General features: G+C 39.0%; 1 protein-coding gene across 2 annotated transcripts in view; it reads right to left on the reverse strand.

The window, feature by feature from the left end:
- The window catches only part of slc6a9 (solute carrier family 6 member 9), a 219,456-nt gene that overhangs the window by 95,913 nt on the left and 99,313 nt on the right, over positions 1–24,230 (reverse strand). The window contains exon 1 of one of the 2 annotated variants that reach the window (XM_034703120.1): positions 7,165–7,244. The exons of the other annotated variant lie outside the window; for it this stretch is intronic. The gene's annotated coding sequence lies outside the window, so the exon portion shown is untranslated. Of the gene's footprint in view, positions 1–7,164; positions 7,245–24,230 lie in introns of those variants that run through there. 2 annotated transcript variants of the gene reach the window in all.

Below are 24,230 nucleotides of genomic sequence, written 5' to 3' on the forward strand. Positions count from 1 at the left end.
AATAAAACTGAAAGTACATTATGACAAAGACATTTGCATATTAATCTAATAAATCTAAATATAGAAAGACACACCCTGAGACTGTGTAGACAATGCCAAGAGACAAGTCAAAATGGTACCTCAAACTCAACTACAAAGCTCATGTGTGTCAAAAAATATATATATCAATAAGATCATAATAATTGAAATACAAAATACATGAATACACTAAATAAAATCAGCTCATAGTTTCATAATAATCATTCAGGAGTGTCATGGCATTCAAAACTTACACTCAAGTCAAAATGGTGCTATAAAAATGGGCAACAATGGAAATGTAATGCAAAAGGGATGACTCAGGGAGAAAAGAGATTTAGCTTCCATCACAGCTAGCCCTGTAGGACACTTTTATTTATTCATATATAGTAAACTGTAAGATTTAGTCTTATCATCTCTAAAAATAAAATTCCTTTGAGCTAGGCGAAAGACGTAGTCTGAAGGGCTCACAAAAAAAAGAAATATGCTGCTAGTACTTACAGCAGAGACAAAGTTAGCATCCAGGGTGTGCAAAGAAAGTCACAAACATTTGACGAGCCCTGGATCTACAATATGGGCAGTATGGGCATGTGCCCAGTGGCCCCTGAGCACGTAAGGGCCCTCAGCGATGGGAGTGGTGGAAACAAAAGGTGCATTTCCATCCTATCAGATGGCTAAAAAAAAGTGATGACTAATTAGCAAACTGCAATGCACTTTATAGGTTGTAATAAATATGTTTCTCATGAAAAGTCTGTATTAAAAATGTAATTAATTTCACCTGACCCACTATCAGTTAAGATGTGTGAATGTGTGTTAGAGTCAAAGAGGGCGTTGCTGAAGCATAACTGTGCTCAGTGACAGCCTAACGAAACCAATCATGTGTAATTAAAGTTCCAAAAGAAATGCATCAGAAAGAAGTGCAGGAAAACTCGCCAAGCGACAGAAAATGGACATCTAAAAGCCCAGCGGAGCGGCGAAGAGAAAGAAACTAAAAGAAAATGACAAGAAAGACGTGGTATTAATAAAAAATGTCCCGCTTATAAGTAGCTTTTTCAAAAAAGACAAACAAAGTGAAGAGACGGAGGATAAGCAGCTAGCTAACGATTTCCTGTGTGGTGTGTGTGTGCACGTACGTGTGTGCGAGCGCTGCATGTGAGGGGTACATGAGCCCCAGTGCCCAGGGGCCCCTGTGGGTACAAATCTGGCCCTGCTAAAGAGCTAAATGTTACTCTGTGGAGTTACCAGAAACAAAACTAAAGTTAAAAACTGAGTGAGTTAATGTTGGACTTACATCAGTCAGCTGTCAAGAGACTTATCTTTCAATCTCATCTTGCTCCTCCATATTTGCTTGGACAGGAAATGTTAGCAAACATGTTTGCTGTAACGCTCTACTAAGCTTTGCTAGTTATTCTCTTGTTCTTCATCCTGACATAGCCTATAAGTTCACAACAACTTCATAATGCAAATAGTTATATCTTCCCTTACCTCTCATAGCTAGTTAGACTACACGTACGTTTTTACTAAGAACCCTCCTAAGTGCTGCACAGACGTGCAGGTGTCAGTAATTAGACTAACGATGACTCTGTTCTGTTCATGTCATGTTCCAGCATGCACTAAATGAGGATGCTGTAACTGTAGCTGGTCAACAAGCAGTAAGTATTTTAGTTTTTATCTCTATGTTTATTTTACCTACTGTGGCAAACAAACTTCAGCGAGAAGCTTGTGCAAGCAGGATGTTGCGGTCTACCAGACTGAAAACTTTTAATGGTAGTGTATAATTTTTTACACTGAGTCCAACCAGACAGCCTTTTGCTAAGGTTGTGCACAAAACTGAGCAGATGTTTCATGCCTGAGATATCCTTGAGATGTTGATACTGAACTGCTGCACTCCTCATCAAATACCATACACCTTTTAACCTCTCTATCCAACAGGGCCCCCAAGTGGTTGTAATGTAATTAGATATTTCCTGTTCTGACTAATACAGTCTTATATAATCAACAGTTTTCAGTACAAGCACGGAGATCTCTGACATTACAGGTTATGTGGTGCAGTAGGAGATATTATGCATACTGTCTAACCACTTCCTCTACATTTCCCTGTCCTCAACCCCTTTCATGTATCTCTCCTCCCTCTCATATTCTCCTTTTTTTCACACTATATAAGGCTATGCATCTCACAAATCTACATAAATCAGGACAACTGCATGACAGTAATAAAAATTAAGTATCAGAAAACTGTGAAAACGGTCCAATACAAGACCCTGGAGAGCGCCATGATGACAAACATTAGAGATGTGCCACAGAATCCTCTGTAACTTTACTTTTATTTTCTTATGTAGGATGATCAGTTCCAGCATCTGTAAACTATCTTTAGCATCACAACTATCACAACCCGGTCAGCCAAGTCTCCTTAACATCAAATCAATCTGAGACGCACATTTTATAATTCTATCCTTAAAGGAGTGAGGCCTGAGGTAAAGATGGGGAGTTAAGTGAGGTGGCTGTTGAGTCCTCATCAGTTTTAACCAAACAACCTAACTCCTATCACCACTCAGAAACAGACAGTGTAATGTTTTATATGCTGTTGAAATGATGAATGGTGAACTATGACCATGATCAGGACTATCTGTAAATACAACACTGATATTTATCACCTTTAAATGCGTTTTGTGGTTAATAAGTAAGCAAACAGTTTCTCATTCATTCATTCATTACAATTCAGTAAAGTATTCCTATTAACCAGAAGAATGTTAATGTACATCCTCCCTTTGGTTCTATCTTTGTCTGCTCCAGCACAGGAGATCATTTCATCTCCAGCTGCTTCAGATGTTTTCTTTTGTTGCAGTGCGATCAACAGCAGAGTGAATATTGAGGTGCGGTGCGGTGAAAAAGAGACTTATATTTGTGCATGTGCCATTAACTCCCGCTCAGCTTTAAACATGCATTCACATATTTTGACTGATCAGATGAAGTCTCCACCTGTTCTCAGGTTAACTCTTATCAATATAGCACAAAGACACAGAAGCTGTAATATATGGCAGTAAAGCACTCTTCAAATCTTCATCACTGTACTGAAAAATGATGATGCACTTCATAGATCTATTTCATGTAGTGCAGGCCAATAAGACAGTTAGTGTAAAGGGCCCTTTGACTTAAAATGGCTCCATTTTAGCCTCTGGAAGGACTTGTTGTTTTGGTCACAGAGAAAAAAAGCAGCTGTGATTCAGTCAAAACAATGTGCGCTCAATAAAGCTGCAACTTCAGCTTCCAGAGAGAGACTTCTTTGGTTGGTTTGTTACTCCATGAGTATGAGTCTTCTCCTGCACTTAACAAATTAAAACAGTTTTTAAAATTTTAAAAAGTGTAGCAGATTTCATGACAGCTTTATTTGTCATTATCTTTAACTCACCAATAATAACCACATTTTCAATAGCTAAAACATGTCATCTAACTGTCCAAACATGTCAGCACTTCCAACTTCTAAATCACCCCGCTATTCATTTGAAACTTTTGCACCTCATTTTTTAATTTGTATCATTTCACAAATGTCAAAGTTGTGATGTGTTATATATTAAGAGCTATTAAAATGTAAATTATCCATTGAATTTTTCATGATCCAGCTGCTTGCTGTATGCAATGTTTGAAGCATTTTGTAACCTCAACATTGTTAAATGTTACAATCTGGCATCAAATGGTGACACCAATTCACCTCTATGCTTAATATAGAGAATTTGATTTGACTTTTAGAACTGAACAGAAAGGACTATATTATCTGAAATTCTCATGAAACTTTGAATTTGAAGTAGGTATGTGCTAATTTAGTCTACTAGATCTTCATCAGTCAACACCAAAATTATAAATCAGTAGGCTGAATAATTATATTTTTTCTACAGTAGGTCTGACATGCTGGTCATATGTTGAGTCTCAAGGCTGATTGATACTTCTGCATCGAATCGACTGCATAGCCTACGCCGAGGGTCCATGTAGCTCCCGTACCTATGCAGAGGCCTACACACGTAGCTGACGTGCACCTCCTCCAAAATGTAACTACGCATATAATCGACATGGACCACAGGCCCTGTGATTGGCCCACTCGGCGGCATTTACAATACTTCCGGGATCCCGGACATTGGCCGCAAATCGGCCGTGTATTTCATCTCCTCCTCTTTATTCTTCCCTGTAATCATGTCTGTATGATAAACAGCAACATGTATCAGCTGTAGATTAACATAACACGCTCTGAATCACTGTGGAAAAGTAAACAGAGATCGTAGTGGGGCCGGAAGCAGGCCACCGGCTATCAGAGAGACCACACTGCCCCAAAGCGTTTCGGCGGAGAATTGCTGCACGACATGGACACATCGATGCACAGGTATGTGGTGCTCATGTCCGCGTCAGCCCCCGCTGCATAGGGGCGACGCAAAAGAATAAATCAGCCTTAAGCTGTAGCACAGCCGTCTGCCACTAGCGGCGGCTGTAGCCCTGGTTAATTGTCACTGCCATACTGCTATAATGCTGTAAAACACAGATGACTGATGACAGTTGAGCAGTATTTTCAGCTAGAAAATAAAGATAAAGTTGTACAGAGGCTGCGTCTGCTTAAACTGACAAAACAACTCGACTGGAACAATGTGCAACCAGCACAGGGATGTGGACATTAACCTGCAAGCAGGACTTAAAGCCAGTGGTGCTAGCTCTGCTAATGTGAGCCACACTCAGCAAACCATTTTGAAATGGTTTACCCACAGAATCTGTGACCCCATGTGTAACTGTGTTAAATAAACTGTTCTAATTTTTGACTGTTTGCTGAGGGGGGTTTTTAACCTTCAGACTAGTTGATTAGTCGGCATTTAAGTTTCTGTTCAAACAACTGGCAGACTAGTCAGTTTAGAACATCCCCAATGTTGAGTCATTTGAATTTTCTTCTGAAAGATTTTATAAGTGTACCCTGACTTTCAAATGTGACATTTACAGTTTCTGTGCTTTTTCTATGCTTTTGAGACACATGTAGGATACTTTAACCGTTGTGATTGTGAGTCATTTTGGGTGTGCACAAAATGTGTGTTATTCTCAGAGCACAGCATAAGGAGAGCAAACAGAAAGCTCTAGGTCTGATGGAAGAAAGGCGCTCCTGTGTGGATAAGGACACGGTGGGTGGAGTGTGGAGATGTGTGTGTCGTGTTGGGGGCTGGGGTTACTGCCATTCATGCATACACAACTTCTGTTGACATACCCTATTTCTAGAAATGTATCTAAACCAATCTGGTTATGTTACAGGAAGAGAACAACTACTTCCTGCCAACTAGTTTGCAAATTATTCTCTAGTTTCCTTGTTTGGACTATAAAAACAATAAAATGCAAAACACAACAACACCCTGAGTTTGTTCACCAAATGTCTAAAGCACAGCTGGAATAAATTTACAATAATGAACCATTCAGAAATGATTATTTCAAAGAAGCTGGAGGGAGTGTGCTGTTGGCATTTAGCTTAAAAAATAAATGTGACAGATTCAAATGAACCAAGTCACTCAAAAACTTCCTCAACCTTGTTTGTTTGAATGGGGCGCTGGTGGCCTAGCAGTCTAAGCGCCCCACTTTCAGAGGCTACAGTCTTCGTCATAGGGGTCGCCGGTTCGATTCCCGGCCTTCAACCATTTCCTGCATGTCTTCCACCACTCTCTACTCCCCACATTTCCTGTCTCTCTTCAGCTGTCCTATCAAATGAAGGCAAAAAGGCCAAAAATACTTCAAAAAAACATTAAAAAAAAGAAAACCCTGTTTGTTTGAAAGTATTATAACATATATATAGTCATTATAAAACATTTTACTGTATACATAAGAGCTGGTACCTCCACACACATTATCATTATTTTATAAGAATGAGTGACATTAATTCAACATTACTTGATATGATAAATATCTGTTATATTTAATTTATTGAACTTTTATTTAACCAGGAGAAACATATTGTAATCTGATACGATGAGCCCATATCTGCAAGGACACTGGGGCCTGAGTGATGATGAAACACAAAAGATATGTTTGAAGTTTTCACAAGTTTTCAGATGTATTTATTTAAACCCCATGCAGCAGGATCCCATTCAGTATTCAGTATGACAATTTACAAAGTGTTATAGATTAAAGTTTGCGCAATCCTAAACAGGAAGCTGCGGTGCAAAGATCTCTGATGAAACTTTAATGTAAGGTTTAAAATGTTTCCTTTTACCTTCCTCTTCAACAATTTCATGAACAACTTTATTTCCTGAAGAACTATTTTGCACTGAAAACTTCACTACCTTTTTTCTTCTTTAATTATTGACACTGCAAAATGAAATGGTTCCAGTGAGGTGTGGCACACCTCGGTCTGAGTACAGACCTGTGTGATCATTTTATTTGTTATTGGTGTGTTATTTCAAATATAATACCAGCTAATGTGTCACTCTTAAATACTGATTACACTTTAATAGAGCTAGTAATCATTTTTTTGGTTTGGCCAAATTGTGTTAAGTTGATGATGACATATCAAACAGCCATCAGACTCATTATCAAGACATTTAATAATCCATTTTATGAAATTAATATTTAAAAAGTCAGGACAGGGATTAACAGCTACTTGTACAAAATGACAATAATGCTGCCAAATAATTTTAACAGAGTTGTCTATCCTCAAACTATAAGGCCTGACATCTCATCTTTGAATTTCCCCAACTCTCTGACAGGCAGCATTGAGAACACGGAAATACCCCCCACCCAACCACTCTCTTTCCTTTGCATAGAGCCACAACAAGGGGGGGGGGGGGGGGGGGAGACCCCAAACCGTGCCACGTGTTTCTCCCCTGCTGGTATTAAGTAACAGCTTAGTAATAGTCTGCATCCCAGTATGAATTACTCTGACTGGAAACACCTCCTTGTCTACTTCACGGACACGTGGGGGGACAGTTACTTTTCTTCACCAGGAGCAACAAAGATGCTCATCCTGACACACTGTAAAGCCTCAACATGACACAAAGAGCAGCCTAGTCACATTATAGTCTATTCTTCTGTGTGTAAACTAAAAGCCTTTTATTCATTAATGAGCTTAGTAATAAAAAAAAAAACAATACAGCTACATCATTCTGTCTCCCTCATATGAGAAGGCGCATGTCTTACCGTGCAGGTGCGCTCTTGTCTGTTTCCTTGAGTGTGCCCTACATGTGTGTGTGTGTATTTTCCGCCAATACAGCCAAAACAGAAGTTGCATCACCTTAGTCTTCCGTCCCTTCTCAGTCACAGAACGGCCAACTGCTTCCCTTTAAGCCCCTCCTTTACTCATAAAAAAGGCGGAGGGTCAGCAACATGTGAGAAGGCTCCTTGTCTGCACCCACAACCTGTCAGGCACACATGGCGCTGTACACGCTGCCTGCTTCCTGCTGGGGTTAAGCTGCTTATCTGCCATTAAAACGTGCTCAATTACTGTTTAATTGCATCCAAAAAGTAATCAGGTGTAATTTCTGACTAATTTCATATTTTACATTTTCAAATTACAGCCTCAAAAATGTGCCTTTTTGAGCACACTTGTGCCATGCGCATTTAAGCGTAATGTGGGAGTGATAAGCTTCAATGACAGTGGTGCCTTTAACCCGCCCATTCTCGTCATAAAGCATTGTGTTGTTCCTGGTAAGGTGCACATGTTCAGTGGAGGAATGAATGCAGGTGTTGCTCAGTCTTTTGTTGTGGGAGCGTGCCGCAATGATCCCCCACAGTGAGAGAGAGAGAACCTGGGTTTTTTTTTTTTTTTTTTTGCTTCATGATGAGCTGTGTGTTTGCAGGTTTGCAGGTTTATGAGCAGTCCCATCAGATATGATTGTATCGGCCAATCAATGCAATGCGAATTGAAATCTCGCACAGCTTAGTGAAGGCAGAGGTAATGAGTGGATGCGATGATCCAGACAGGTGTGGTATAGCCCGGGATGCGGTGTGTGGCAGATGGAAGGTCCCCGTGTATTATAACAGAGAGGATGGGAATGATGGCAGAAACAGCAGAGGGATGGGTAATCACACTCCAGAGATTTGTCTCTGTTTTTTCTTTTTTTTTTTTGCATGCAGATGCAGGCTATTACCTTGTTTCAGGAGCGAGCAGGTTGGAGGGCTGATGGAGCGCGGAGCAGGAGGAGGAGGAGGAGGAGGTGAGGGAGGGAGGGGGGAGGAAGAGGAGGAAACACGCATGTAGGCGCGGGGATGGTCAGGGGATGTCTGAGGTGAGAGGAGGGAGGTGAGGAGTTTAAAATGCATTCACGCTTGCCCACAAATAGTGCTATTTTAAATACAATGGGCATGCCATGGCAGAACAATAGATACCCAGCTAGCAATGTTCTGTTCTAAAAACATTCTGTTAATGTACAGAGAATGTTACTGTAATGTTTTCAGTGGAAAGTTTGCTTTGTGTTCAAAGGATGTTCTTTAGTAACATTCTCTAAAAACATTAATAAAATGTTAAGTGACAACACTGCCGTAAAGATCTTGAAACATTCTCAGCAGGAAGTTCTCTTTAAGTTGACAATTTGTTCTCAGATAACGTACTCTAAAAACATTCAATAATCTGTGACCCAAAGAATGTTAAAGATAAAACATTCTATCTTTGTTCTAATTAAATATCACCAGAATATTCTTAAATAAAACATTTTGTGATTTGAGGTGTAAGAAACATCCTGAGACATTTTTTACATGTTGTTTTGAGAATGTTGCTTCTTTGTTATTAAGTAACATTATGGGACCATTTTATGGAAAACATTCAATAGTCTGTTACCTAAAGAATATTATCAAAACATCATCTGAATGTTAAAGACAAAATGTTCTTCTTTCATTCAAGTTAACAAAGAAGGAACATACAGATAACGTACTCTCAAAACATGCAATAATCTGTGACCCAAAGAGTATTATCAAAACATCATCTGAATGTTAAAGACAAAATGTTCTTCTTTCATTCAAGTTAACAAAAAAGGAACATTTTTAAACCGATAAACATCCTTAAGACGTTCTTTGAATGTTACACTCAAAACCTTGTCTGTTATCTAAAGAATATTATAAAAAAAACATCATCTGAATGTTACAGACAAAATGTTCTTTTTTCATTGATAGTCACTATGGCAGAACAATAGATACCCAGTTAGCAATGTTCTGTTCTAAAAACATTCTGTTAATGTTACAGAGAATGTTACTGTAATGTTTTCAGTGGGAAGTTTGCTTTGTGTTCAAAGAATGTTCTTTAGTAACATTCTCTAAAAACATTAATAAAATGTTAAGTGACAACAGGGCAATAATGTTCTTGAAACATTCTCAGCAGGAAGTTCTCTTTAAGTTCACAATTTTGTTCTCAGATAACGCACTTTAAAAATATTCAATAATCTGTGACCCAAAATGTTATCAAAACATCCTTTGAATGTTAAAGATAAAACATTCTATCTTTGTTCTAATTAAATATCACCAGAATATCCTTAAATAAAACATTTTGTGATTTGAAGGGTAAAAAACATCCTGAAACATTTTTTACATGTTGCTTTGAGAATGTTGCTTCTTTGTTATTAGGTAACATTATGGGATCATTTTATGGAAAACATTCAATAATCTGTTTCCTAAAGAATATTATAAAAACATCATCTGAATGTTAAAGACAGAATGTTCTTCTTTCATTCAAGTTAACAAAAAAGGAACATTATTTCAATCAATAAACGTCCTTAAGATGTTCTTTGAATGTTACACTCAAAACCTTGTCTGTTATCTAAAGAATATTATAAAAAAACATCATCTGAATGTTAAAGACAGCATGTTTTTCTTTCATTCAAGTTAACAAAAAAGGAACATTATTTAAATCGATAAACCTCCTTAAGATGTTATTTGAATGTTAAACTCAAAACCTTGTCTTAAAACATAATCAGAACATATAGGGAATGTTAGCCAATGTGGTGAGAACATTCCCTGCTAGTCATAAACAGTGTAAAACATAGCTACTAAAATGCATTGACCAGGCTGTTACAGCTGAATGAGTTGAAACAAGTTGGACTAAATAAAAATAAATAAAAGTGTACAGTCGGCTGAATAGGAACACAGTTTCACATCATCTTTTGCAGTGGTAGGTATTTCTGTAGTTTGATCAATACTTACATAATACAACATTTATTATGAAAAAAAGCCTCAATCAGTTCCTTTTGACCTCTCTGAGATGTCATAACGTGCAGCATGGGAACATGAGGCTTGCTGTTTTAATATGGCAGCTACAGTAATATGCTGTTTATGTATTTAGGTATCCTTATGAAAAACCGACCCTGTCATAGTACCAAACAAGGGCTTTTATATTTGAGTGGCTGTTCTGTTATGGAGGTCGAACATCAGAGTAATAGTGTCTGAGATTTTCAGAATGAAGTTGTAAGAGTTAAAAAAGTGAATCTTAATACTACAAGAATAAAGTCTTAAGAAAATGAAGTTGTATAATTATGTGAATGGAGTAGAACTTGACAAGATGTCCCAAGCTTCTTGGATGAATGAAGGTGGCTGGCTGCTGTTCTGACTTCCTCATTCAAAATTACACACTGGATAACCATCAACCTTAAATATCAACCTCTCTCATACAATTATGTCTTTATTCTCATGATTGTAGGACTTTATTCCTTACATTTTATTCTCTTGATATTAAGACTTCTTGGATAAGAATAATACAATACAACAGACTTCCTCCAAATTTGCACTTTGTACAGTTGCACATTCAATTACACTATTCACATACCACACTCAAATCCTTCTATTTTCCTCACATAAGCACAATATTTATATTTATATTTATATTATTGTTTATGCATAATGCTCCTTGCAGTCTAAATGCTCTTGCTTCTTATTGTGGCTTTGTACGGGACTTGAGAAACGAAATTTTGTTCCACCTCATGCGACCGCTTGCGTTGGTATGAAAATAAAAAACCTTGAATCCTTGAATCCTTGGAACCTCAGATTTTTTTCTCTTAAAGGGCCAGTTAGACACTTTTGGTTTGTGCCAATTTAGAAAAGAGGTGGGGTCTTTTTTGGTGTTCTTTTGGACAGAAATATCTAAGCTTGTTTTCAACAGTGAAATTTGTAACTCATTGTCAAAGTGTAAAGAGAGGGTGTTTATTCTGCATGCCTTCTGACACCTACCTCTGCAACAAATTCAGGCATTGAAACTATAGAAAATGTAAATCTTGTTACAGGTGGTCTTGTTTGCATTTGTAGATCAATAAGAGGCATCAGTATCCATTAAATTATGTTTCACAACCATACACTAGTCAGAAAAGCTCTGAATTGCCCTAATACTCTGTTTTGAAGTAAGACGTTTAGTACAGAACTTGTGTTTTAAAGGAGTATTACACAAAGGATCTGAAAACTTCTTACACCAGTGTCTTCTACACCTCAGGTAAAATATCTAATGACTCGTTTCCTCTGACAACATGATGTCAGGAGGTTGATTGTTGTGCTGATTTACTTCTCTGAAACTCTCTCTCTTTTAGGATACAGAGCGGTGTTGTCCTCAGAGTGCTCTCTTACCTCAGATGTATTTCTCTGTGATTTCATAATCATAAGCAGCCACACTCTGATGGAAACAATTCTGTTACCTTAAATGTACCAGGAAAGATATCTGTGACATAACTGATGTAAGATAACAGAGCAGATGGCATTTTCACAGACAAGAGCGATCAGAAAGAACACATGGCGCAGGAAAAGTTCTATAAAGCATCAAATGCATAGAAGATTTAGGCTTTAGTAGAAGTCCAGTGTGTTTTATTAAGTCAGATAAAATCTATGTCCGGAGAGGAACCAAAGCTGAACGCAGTGACCTGACTGAAGTCTTTGATTTTTCTGTTGTTATGTTGTTGTTTTTTTAATATATATTCTTGTCCAGAAGAATTCAGGACAAAAACACACTTGCATGGTCTGGTTCAGATCTGCAGTGTTTGGTGATTGGATCAAACATTTTTTCATTCAGTGGTTTATGATCATTTACTCGTCTTGTTTGGAGCTCAATTAATATAATTCTTTGTCACTTGGTGCAAAGCAAGCTGTACATTAAGCCTAGGTTCTTTTTGATGTTTTGTCATTTTGTTAGCAAAAATTTGCCAACACACACTGACTTGAAATTTAAACCTCTGCTTTGGTCTCCACCGACCCAAAACTGCATGTTCTCCACCACATTAAACACCTTCAGCCTCTAACTTTGTCAAACAGACACTGCACTCCTAAACATGTCCCAGTATTACCCAGCTAAGGCCTCTGTGAGGATGCAAATGTCTGTATCTGTTGACCCACACTCTAAATGGGATCTAACATGCTAATTCCATGATTGTCAAGTTTGTTAAAGTGAGTCATGAGAGCAGCAGGTGATAGTCTGGACCATTTTAGGAGAGCAAGCAGGCATGTTGATGAGAGCTTCTCTGCTTTTTACATTCTACTCTGCGTCACTCCAATGTTCACGTTTTGTTTTCCATTATTTTTGATTATGTTGTGGGTGTGTCCTTGTGTAGGTTGTGCCGTTTGCACAGATGTAACCTCCAAACAGGATGTCTCCTGTGCCTCCTGTGTACTCGTCCAAGGTGACTTAGACTTTTTTTATAATATGCATTAGTCACACATTTTTGGTTATAGTCATAATATGACCAATTGAATAAATCATGTAAATGCAAGTTTGATAAACCATTAAACATGAACTTTAATCTCCTTTTTGGTCCCGCCATGAGCATCTTGTGGGGGAAAAGTCGGACTTGCAAGCAGGGCACTGGGACGAAAAGAAAACATACTTTTGGTTTTCTCTCTCATGTATAACTGTGATTAGTTAAATAAAATGAGTTGAATAAATGAGCAAAATTCTTAACTCTTCAACATGTGGGGTCTCCTTCTCACCCTTCATTGACAGGATGGATGTGACCACTGTCAGCAGAGTCAAGTGACAGTTGCTGCTGCAGCATTTTTAGTAGGATTTTTATTAAAATACCTAGGCTCTAAAATTACATCCAGAAAGATGATCTTTAGAACTCTTCAACAGGATATTAGTCTTTATCATTGCACACTCTATCACCCACCGTTTCGCTGTCTTGTAACATGTTACAATATATGATACTATTATTTCTCTCTTTCGTTTTTCGTATTTTAAAGCCTTTGAACTGAGTAACTTGACTTGAGATGTTTTTATCCATCCTGGTATATGTCACGCTCTTTGGTTCCCACTGGTTGCAGGTTGTAAAAGTCCTCACCCCTGCCCCCTCACTGGTGGAGAAATTTCCAGAGTATTTCCTGCTGCGTTCTTAGCTAACCTGGACTTTGCAAGGAAACCGTACGGGGGTGTGGCGGGAAAAAGTCTGTCCACGTTTGAGTTAAAATGTGGTGTCTGGTTGCGTTCACACATGCAGTTTGCCCATTAAATTGTTTTATTGTTTGTGCATGTGTAAATACAGCTAAATAGAATATTCCACTAGACCATTCTTTGAAGTGTGATTCTTGTATCTTTATTCCACTCTTTCAGCCCATCCAGAAATGGCAGATGGCTATCAACCAATGTTTGACTCTGCTTGAGGTTTCTGCCTGTTAAATAAAAGTTTTTTAACTAGGTGCTTGCTCGTAATTGACAAATGTTTGCTCTTAAAATTAAGAGCTTGATCTGGACATGCTAACTTTGATCATGTTTGAGGATATATAAATAAATGGACCTGTCTGATTAGAATCCATTATCTTTAATTTCCCCTCTACACCGACTCTGAGTCTCTGAGTGACAACACTTGACTTCATCCTTTGCTCCCCTCATAGTTCCCACACACTTACGACATTGACAGAACGCTGTTACATTCCACGGAGCTTTGCACTTGGAGAAGATGAAACAGCATGTGCAGAAGGAGTTTTTACAGCTGACGAACAGAACATAAACCCCTTTGAAGGACATGGATGTCTGAGCGTGTGTTCGGCGTATGCCAAATCATGAATACCAAACTGTGAGTCACACGTAAATATATGTTCACCGTGCCCGTCAGGAAGGATCTATTACTTCAACTGCAGTGACTGTGTACAAGTTATATAATTAATAATGCAATACTAACGTTCTCCTTGCGTTGCAGATTCAATATGGCGGATGGTGAGGATATTTGATCCGGTTATGGGTTTTTGGTGTCACAATGAGAGCTAACCCATTAAGGTAAATCACTTTAAAGTCTATAGTCTAAGATCTATAGGAGACTTATATAACTGAGAGGCCCCTCTAGTATCTGCTAAACTAACAAAGAGTTTTCCCCTGCCCTCTCTCTGACCTGCTGGAGTATTTGAGGAGTGATGTGTCCAAGAGAAAGCTCTCTTAACATCAACGTTGTTTGTCATTTTGTCAGTTATATGCTACATGTTTGAGTTTTATCTAAAGCCAGCCAACGTTATAATCAAAATCACGATTTCAGCTCAGTAATTAGAGGAGGGATTTCTCCTCATAGCCTTGGTTTCTCAGTGTGTACTTTGACTTGTGACCCAGTGACAGTTGACAAAACCCAGAATCCTTTGGGTTAGGTAAACAAGGATAAAGGGGCACACATAGCTTTGCCTCCTTGACAACACAAACACACACACACACACACACACACACACACACACACACACACACACACACACACACACACACACACACACACACACACACACACACACACACAAACAGAGAGAGAGAGGGAATACTAATCTATCAGTCCCACTTAAGTTGACCAGTAATAGAGTCGTGTTACAAAATGGTTTGAAAAATATACATCCATAAATATATCACTGAATTTATTGTATAACTCTTGCAGTAGAAACAAAACATATAAAAAAAAAAAGGTTCTTCAACTCCTTATAGAACTAGATTTCACTCTCTATCACTTGGTTCATCTCCCAGGTTATTCATGTCAGGAAGTATTAGGTCAAGTTTTGGAATCAAGCTCCTCTGAACTGCAAATCCTGCCTCAGGGTTGGACTTGATCCATGCTTGCATTGGGAGAGACTTTTCAGTCAGATGTGGAGGTATTGCAGATATGAAGACAACTAAATTCACATGCACCTGCAAATTGATGCTGCTTTTCACACAAGGAAAGAAACGATTGAAGACGTCAGACACAAAAAGATTTAAGAGCTCAGATAACTGTCTGACGTTTAGATTAGACAAACCAGAGTCTGTATGAGCGCACATCCACAGCTCTGACCCAGTCAGGGTCGATTCTCTTTGGCTTTTAATAGTTCAGAGGTTTACAGTCATGAGTTGATCTTTAGTTTTGTTTTTGCCATGTTTCCTCCCTGTCTGTCTTCCTTGTGTTTAGTGATCCATGTCTCCTGTTGTATTCTTTTGTGTGTTCTCTTGTGTTTGAGTCTATCTGTTGTGTTTCCTGTTTTATTTTGTAGTTCTTGATCCATGTGTTTCCAGTTTAGTTTTACTTCCTGTCTTTGTGTGTTTCCCTCTTTTTTGATTAACCTGATTAGTTTCACCTGTGTCCACACCTTTGTTAATTACTCTGTGTAGTTAGTGTCTGTGGCTGTTTTCAAAACAGCCTGCTATACTACTAGTACATACTGATTTGGCCAAACTTCAGTATGTAGTAAGTAGTATGTGAACCAGAGCAAAATCTGCAGTATGCCAAAACTACCCGAATGTCTGACGTGGGAAAATTTCTGAGTATGCAGCGGACCAGTCTCCCTCGCGTACTGTTTCCCACAATGCACAGTGCTAAAGTTCCACTTCTTAACTTTTTTTTTTGGTCAAAATCTTTTTATTGAGATACAAACAAGGTATACATGAAGTGCAGGGCTGATCAGTCACTGATATTAGAGGGTGTTATAAATAAACACCAAACGCAGTTAGCAGTCACATCTACATGAGAAAAGTGAGACATGCACAAAGGGAAAAGAGAAGAACCACTAACTGCACATGGTAAGTAGATGAAGCATGGACATACAACAACAACCTGTGTTACTGTTTTGCTTTTTAGGTTAAAGAAACAACAACCATTATAAAACAATCCCTACCCTGTCATTGCCAGTGATAAGGTGAAATACTTGCCCCAGTCCCATTAAAGACCTAGTTGTACTTCTGAAAGAGAGAGATGATGAAGCTGCATCTGAATCATGGTTTTAAAGGTTTGTGTAAAGAGTTCAGAAAGGGTCCCCAAATTTCAATAAACTGTGCATTTGAATGTTGGAGTGAGAATCTTATTTTCTCTAGCTTTAAGCAAGCCATAATATCTACCAACCATTGTGCATGCGTGGGCGGGGTAGCGTCTCTCCATCTGAGCAGCACGGCACGCCTGGCTCGAAGGGAAGCAAAGGCCAGGGTCTGCTGTTTTTGTACCGATTACTGTACCACCCCTCCAGTGACCCCTTAACTTTTTGAATTATAAGTGATGCTAAATAAGCAGTTTATCCATCAGCTTGGCCGTTGTTTACTTCCACTTTACAAAACTGTAAGTCCAGCGATGCCTGACCCAGCATACTGCAAAACAGATCCATACTACCTTCAAACGCAGTATGTAGTATGCTATACGTACTGCACACTACATTTCTAGGTAGTATGTAGCAGTCGGTTTCAAAAACAGCCAAAGTTTCCCCTGTCCTGTGTTGGATCATTGTCAGTCTTCCTTGTGGTCACCGTGTTTCTTTTATCCTTCTTTTTCCTTTTGACTTTAGCTTCTTAAACATTTCAGTAAGTTTTGTTTGCACCTTTTGTTCTTTTATTATTAAAATATTAATTTTCTGCACATGGTTCCTCCTCAATTTTTACCATTGTGACATTTACATGCTGCATTTTGCACTGACTGTAGTAGTAGTATCTTTCACACACTGTTTTAAAAGGTAAGAATAAGCACTGTTAAAAAAAAATGAGTTCCCCTTTGCTGTCTCTGAAGTCTGTCCAAGGGCAGAGTGCATTATCTGTACATTCAGATATCATCTGTGGTCTTTGAAAAACATTGAGGTTGTAAAATGATCAGCACACAAAGACGAGCTGTCTGACAGTTTTCTGTAGCAGCATGAAAATGTTAAACGCTTTCTTCCAGCTCAGCTGCCTCTGTATTAGAAGCTCTTTGTTTCTGTGGCTAACACTGGAGACTTCCATTGTATTGACTGGATGCACACATGATTTCAGTTCCTACTGTTTTCTTTGTTTGTGTTCCTGAATTTGCTTCTTTAATGTATTCACAGAGGATTCGCTGCCAATCTTCTCCTTCTGGTATTTTGCATCTTCTTTTTTTCCTTTTCACTGACATTGAGTTTCTGCTTCTGTTGTTTGAATTTGATTTGGATTTTGAATGTGGTCAGGATTTTCCCTTTCCTTCTGGAAATCATTTTGATCATCTTAATCCAACACATATGTAGAAAGAGAAGATGGTTAGTTAGAAGCAGGCAGTGTGAACGGCAAGAATGAGTAAATAGACCTCTTTGAATGCATGCATCATCACATGCAAGTGCGACTCTCACGGTTTCATTGTGCTCAGCTAGTTACTGTAGTGCAGGGGTTCTCAAACTTTTTGGAGCCAGGGACCCCTTACAGGTGAGAAAATTGTCCAAGGACCCCCTCATAACTGTAACACAGATTAAGCACATTAGTGATGTGTCATGCTTTATAGTGAATCAGAAGAGCCGGCTCGCATCAAGAGAGAGCCGGCTCCCAGTTTTTTCCTTTCGCTGCTTAGCTCTCACTGTGCTCAGCCCCAGCTCTGCTCACAGCAGAACTTTGTTTTGATTGGTCAGCATGCTAGCTATGCGGCCAATCACATGTGAGGATATAGGATATAGGTGATGGAGTGGAGGCTGTGTATCGTGGCTTCATCTGTTCCTTCTGAGAGGGTGATTTTTCTCAATGCCAACCTGCACTGAAGACATTAATAATGTTTGCTCGAGTTTGGTTCTGGTTCTGTCTGCTTGAGTTGGTTCTGCTTCTGTTTGCTTGAGTTGGTTCTGGTTCTGTTTGCTTGAGTTTGGTTCTGGTTCTGTTTGCTTGAGTTTGGTTCTGCTTCTGTTTGCTTGAGTTGGTTCTGGTTCTGTTTGCTTGAGTTTGGTTCTGGCTCTGTTTGCTTGAGTTTAGTTCTGGTTCTGTTTGATTGAGTTGGTTCTGGTTCTGTTTGCTTGAGTTTGGTTCTGGTTCTGGTTCTGTTTGCTTGAGAAGGTTCTGGTTCTGTTTGCTTGAGTTCGGTTCTGGTTCGGTTCGGTTTTTGGTCGGTTCTGGTTCAGTTCTGGTTCGGTTCTGGTTCGGTTCTGGTTCGGTTCTGGTTCGGTTATGGTTCGGTTCGGGTTCAGTTCGGGTTCGGTTCGATTCTGGTTCGGTTCGGTTTTGGGTCGGTTCTGGTTCGGTTCTGGTTCTGATTCGGTTCTGGTTCTGATTCGGTTCTGGTTCTGATTCGGTTCTGGTTCGGTTTGCTTGAGTTCGGTTCTGGTTCAGTTCTGGTTCAGTTCGGTTTTGGGTGGTTCTGGTTCAGTTCTGGTTCGGTTCGGTTCTGGTTCGGTTTTGGGTCGGTTCTGGTTCAGTTTTGGTCCTGATTCGGTTCTGGTTCGGTTTTGGTTCGGTTTTGGTTCAGTTCTGGTTCGGTTCTGGTTCGGTTCTGGTTCAGTTCTGGATCGCTTTGCTGAGTTCGGTTCTGGTTATGTTTTCGGTTTTAGGTCGGTTCTGGTTCGGTTCTAGATCGCTTTGCTTGAGTTCGGTTCTGGTTATGTTCGGTTTTAGGTCGGTTCTGGTTCGGTTTGCTTGAGTTTGGTTCTGATTCTGTTTGCTTGAGTTTGCTTCTGGTTCTTTTTGCTTAAGATTAGTTCTGGTTCTAACCCTAACCCTAACCCTAATCATACCCCTAACCCTAACCCTAATCCTAATCCCAACCCTAACCCTAACCCTAATCCCAATCCTAACCCTAACCCTAATCCTAACCCTAACCCTAATCCTAACCCTAACCCTAACCCTAATCCTAACCCTAACCCTAACCCTAACCCTAATCCTAATCCCAACCCTAACCCTAACCCTAATCCCAATCCTAACCCTAACCCTAAACCTAATCCTAACCCTAACCCTAACCCTAATCCTAACCCTAACCCTAACCCTAACCCTAATCCTAACCCTAATCCTAACCCTAACCCTAATCCGAACCCTAACCCTAATCATAACCCTAATCATAACCCTAACCCTAACCCTAACCCTAACCCTAATCCTAACCCTAACCCTAACCCTAATCCTAACCCTAACCCTAACCCAATCCTAATCCCAACCCTAACCCTAACCCTAATCCTAACCCTAACCCTAATCCTAACCCTAATCATAACCCTAACCCTAACCCTAATCCTAACCATAACCCTAACCCTAACCCTACTCATAACCCTAACCCTAACCCTAATCCTAACCCTAACCCTAACCCTAATCCTAATCCCAACCCTAACCCTAACCCTAATCCTAACCCTAACCCTAACCCTAATCCTAACCCTAACCCTAACCCTAACCCTAATCCTAACCCTAACCCTAATCCTAACCCTAATCCTAACCCTAACCCTAATCCTAACCCTAATCATAACCCCAATCCTAACCCTAATCCTAACCCTAATCCTAACCCTAACCCTAATCCTAACCCTAACCCTAATCCTAACCTTAATCCTAACCCTAACCCTAATCCTAACCCTAATCATAACCCTAACCCTAATCCTAACCCTAATCATAACCCCAATCCTAACCCTAATCCTAACCCTAACCCTAATCCTAACCCTAATCATAACCCTAACCCTAATCCTAACCCTAACCCTAATCCTAACCCTAACCCTAATCCTAACCCTAACCCTAACCCTAACTCTAACCGTAATCATAACCCTTACCCTAACCCTAATCCTAATCCTAACACTAACCCTAATCCTAATCCTAATCCTAACCCTATCCCTAACCCTAATCCTAATCACAACCTTAACCCTAATCACAACCCTTACCCTAATCACAACCCTTACCCTAATCACAACCCTAACCCTACCCTAACCCTAGGGTTAAAAAAGAGCCTAACTTCCCATCACTAAAGTACATGCTTACTACCATTTGTCTATGACTAAGACTTACTTTCATTATGACAACTGAGTCAGTTACTTATTATTTGATCTGTTGCTCTTCTTATACACTAAGTTAATCTCCAGCTCTGAAAAATTGCATCAAAGTGGAGGTACCAAAAACTGTTGCAGTTCTTCTAATGGCCACATGGGGGCAGCTCCAAAAGTGAATCAGGCCTCATTGAGCTTCATATTGAAATACTCAAACATTAAACATGTACAGCTAGTACAAAAAAACTCTGCTTTGGTCTCCTCCTCTGTCAATGACACCTGTACAAGTGCATTCTTTACCTTGAGTAGAAGTAGTTTCCGGCTTCCCTTTATTTCAACCTTCTTGATCCCGTAATCATGTCTGAAAGGTGTGTCCCTTCAGGAATACTTTCATTCCTTCCTGTAGTATTGATATGCAAAATCAAGATGGATACATGCAGCTGTTTTTGCCAATTAATATTCTCCACATGTTGCTCAGAAGATCAGTGTAATCTGCAACTGTGTGAACAGACTGCGAGATAAGGGCTGAGAGCTGCGGCTCACTCAGTCTGAAAATTTAATTTGGCTTTTCTCCAAAGGCTGTCAAAATGTAGCTACAGATGAGGAGAATGGATGACAAGGTGAATGAAACTCCATTAAAATTTGCACGTTATTAAATCAATTAACAGGCAGAAATGAATTAATTTGATTCATTTGGTAGTTCATTAAGATTTCATCAAACATCTGGCCAGGACTACGGCGGGTTTACACCGGCATGTTTAAATAAGTGTTGATCAATCTTTGTTGTCCTGGTAAATTAATGTTTCACTGCATGAATAATGCTTTAGATTATTAGAAAGAATATTACATTTGGCTCAGGCCAAGAATTGCCAGTTTTCATCTGTGCTTGACTTGATTACTGACATCCTCTTCCTCATACAGGTGCCGCTAAAGGTTCTTTTTAATGAGTCAGTGTTACGATGACACATTTTTCAATAAATACCACAATCAATTCACACCTCTGCTTCAAATCTGCATGATCACAAGTGTGTTAAAAGGATATAATCTGCAGATCAAAAACTACTCTTATTGTGTGAATTGTTGTGTATTTGTTTGTTGCTTTGAATTATATAAAACCTTTACAGAGTGGGCAGAATTGGGGACTCCACTTTAAAAGCTTTCTTTCTTTTACCTCATACAGATTCATCTTGGTGCTACTGGATGTCAGTGCAACAACTGAGTCCTCATCTATCATTCTCCAACACAATATACAGGACATAACAAAGCTCTCAGGACTTCTCTTAACCATCTGTGTGATGTTATACTGCCTCAGTGTGGCTAACAGCAGCAACTGCATGACAAGTCCCTGATCACAGCTGTTTAACACTCTTGTGTTGTGGTTGTTGTGACCACACAAGAACCTGGGCGAAGATGTATTTTTGATCAAGAACGGAAAATTGCTCACCAAATTATTACCTCTCAACAAACATCTGACCTAATGAAGCAATATATGTCAACTCACATTCGTACAATCCACTTATACCTAAGACATTTCTACATTTCCTACTTTATATTCGCCATGATAAGGAAAGCAGCGATGTAAGTTCTAAAATTAATGACAGACAAATTCAATTTAAATGCCTTCTGGCTCTCAGCATGGGACACTGAATTAGAATCAAGTCACTGTTAATGCAATTAGTGGCACTTGTGCTTTCCAATCATTGGTAATAATATGTGAGTTTGCTAAAAGCAAACCTGTGGTTTTAATGACAGCTGTCACTGTTGGTGATTACTCAGGGACTTATGAGACAACAAGTGATCATGAAATGAATGCACAGAAAAGCTGGAGTTGTAATATGACATAAAACTTATAGTATAAAAAGAACATTTGGCTACATAGCTCCTTCATTCCTAAAAATATTATCAAAGTAGCTTGAAAAAAAAGTCTGTAATTTGATGAAGCTCACAATAACAAGCATGTTTTGAAATGACAGGGATATTAAATATCGAGACATCAGTGGTAAAAGTTAAAGTACATAAATAAATACTCAGGTTAGACACAGATGCCTGTAAATAGTAAATGGACTTGTACTTATATAGTGCTTTTCTAGTCTTTCTGACCACTCACTTTTACACTACTCATCACATTCACCCATTCATACCCATTCACTCACTGATGGTAGAGGCTTCTACAGTGAGGGACACATTCATACACCTCTGAACAACAGAGGGAGCAATTCGGGGTTCAGTGTCTTGCTCAAGGACACTTCGGCATGTGAATACCGGAGCTGGAATCGAACCACCAACCTTCCTGGTGCACTGCACAGCCGCCCCTGTAAACTGTATAGTGCGTTAGCAAAACATGTGTACTTCGATTCAGAGGAACGTGTCCTGTATGCTTTGCTGAGATTAAATATTTTACCATAACTTGTCATTGCTATTAATTTTACCCAAGGGGAATCCTGTATAATTAACATAATATGTCTGATTTTTAATACATTTTGTGCAAGAGTATCTTTTATCATTTAAATAGAATAATACATAGATATTTATGATATATTCATAATTTCATCTTTAGAATGCATTTATATTTAACCATCAAAAAGATGAAAGGGAAAAAATATATATGCTCAGAATTCCTTCTGTAATGTCCTGCTGTACAGTATTTCTTTATCACATTATTACCTGCTTGTGGAAATATGTACTGATTGGAAGAGATGACAGCTCTTTTAAGGTGTAAGATCGCGATGTCAGACACAAACACCTCTTCACTATACTGACTATAGCTCCTAACAATAATATCAGTGTAATACTTGATTTGTTTTCATAAAGCCTTGCATGTTATGTAAATGAATACTGCAGACTGTATGTGTGTAGCTTTTGAATGAGAAAGCTAGAGATTAAAACTAGTACATGGAGCATTTTGCTGCCAGGAAACATGTTGTTTCACTCTGTGTATGTTTGTGCAGGACCTCTTTCAGTGACGGTTCGGATCCTTTTGAGTTTACTTCTACTCTTTTGTTTATTGCTTGGAGGCTGATGCTCTAAATCATTCATTACTCTGAATCTTTCAGAAAAAGTGCTAGTAATTTAAGGGAGTAGAGGAGAGAGTCCTTATACTTTGGACCAGACCATTTTTGGCAAGAAGAAAACAAGTAATTTTCATCACTTATAAGTGGAACAGTCTGTTCTAGTCAGAGCCCGCTGTTCTCACTGTTTAACATTAAACATATCATGTTATAAAACTCTATGCACTGGAAAAGTGTATCATTAATAAGTCACCATCTAAAGCAGTATACATACACAGCCTGATAAATCTTGCAGACGTAATATGTCAGATCACCACTAGAGGGCAGTCTTTTATAAGTAGTTGCTTCTGAGGCACCTGTTCACCATCACAACACCACATGACATGGGTAATTCTCTAAATGGTACTGAACATTGTTGATCATGTAATTCCAAATGTAATTCCCACCCTTTTTTCCACACTGACATGGAGACTGGCTCACATCCACCCTGGATCTACACTCCTCCAGCATCCTGTCCTATGCAGGGAAGGAAGAATTTTTGGGACCCCTTAACCTGCTCCCAATCTGAAACTGAGGTGCTCACAGCAGACCACAACCAATCAGGGCTGAAAGTTTACACAAAAAGAGAACCTTCTTCTTCTTCATATATCAAGCTCAGAAGCCAACTGACACTGGTTATTCAAGCCCCACTTCTTCCCCACTATTTGTTGACTGAATGTAAAGTAAACACACGAGTTACATTTGTGGACATGTTTTAGATTCCATCCGTCATGTTGCAAATATCCTGTAAACTATGTCTTATGCATATGAACATGACTTTTTCTGTAGTTTGCACATGTATGTAACAAACTGTAAAGGTCTGCCATTTAAACACACTATACACAGTGTTTTTATGACATAAAATTGAAATGACTTGCATTTAGTATTCTTGACTTGCAGTACTTGCTCAGTGTCCTTTATTTTCTTAAGTCTCTGCTGAAAATGTATCTGCTTGTGCCAATATGCCAATATAAATTCTGGGAGATCCCTGTGGTGTATAAAATGCTGACAACATTGGAAGCAGATACTTAGGATTCTAATTCAGGATGGGGGCACCAAACATTTATGACTGCTGCAATTTGTCCTAACAGACAATGATGCTAACTTAATTTGTATCTTAAG

This window comes from Notolabrus celidotus, chromosome 15 (assembly GCF_009762535.1).
Source record: "Notolabrus celidotus isolate fNotCel1 chromosome 15, fNotCel1.pri, whole genome shotgun sequence".
Classification (NCBI taxonomy): domain Eukaryota; kingdom Metazoa; phylum Chordata; class Actinopteri; order Labriformes; family Labridae; genus Notolabrus; species Notolabrus celidotus.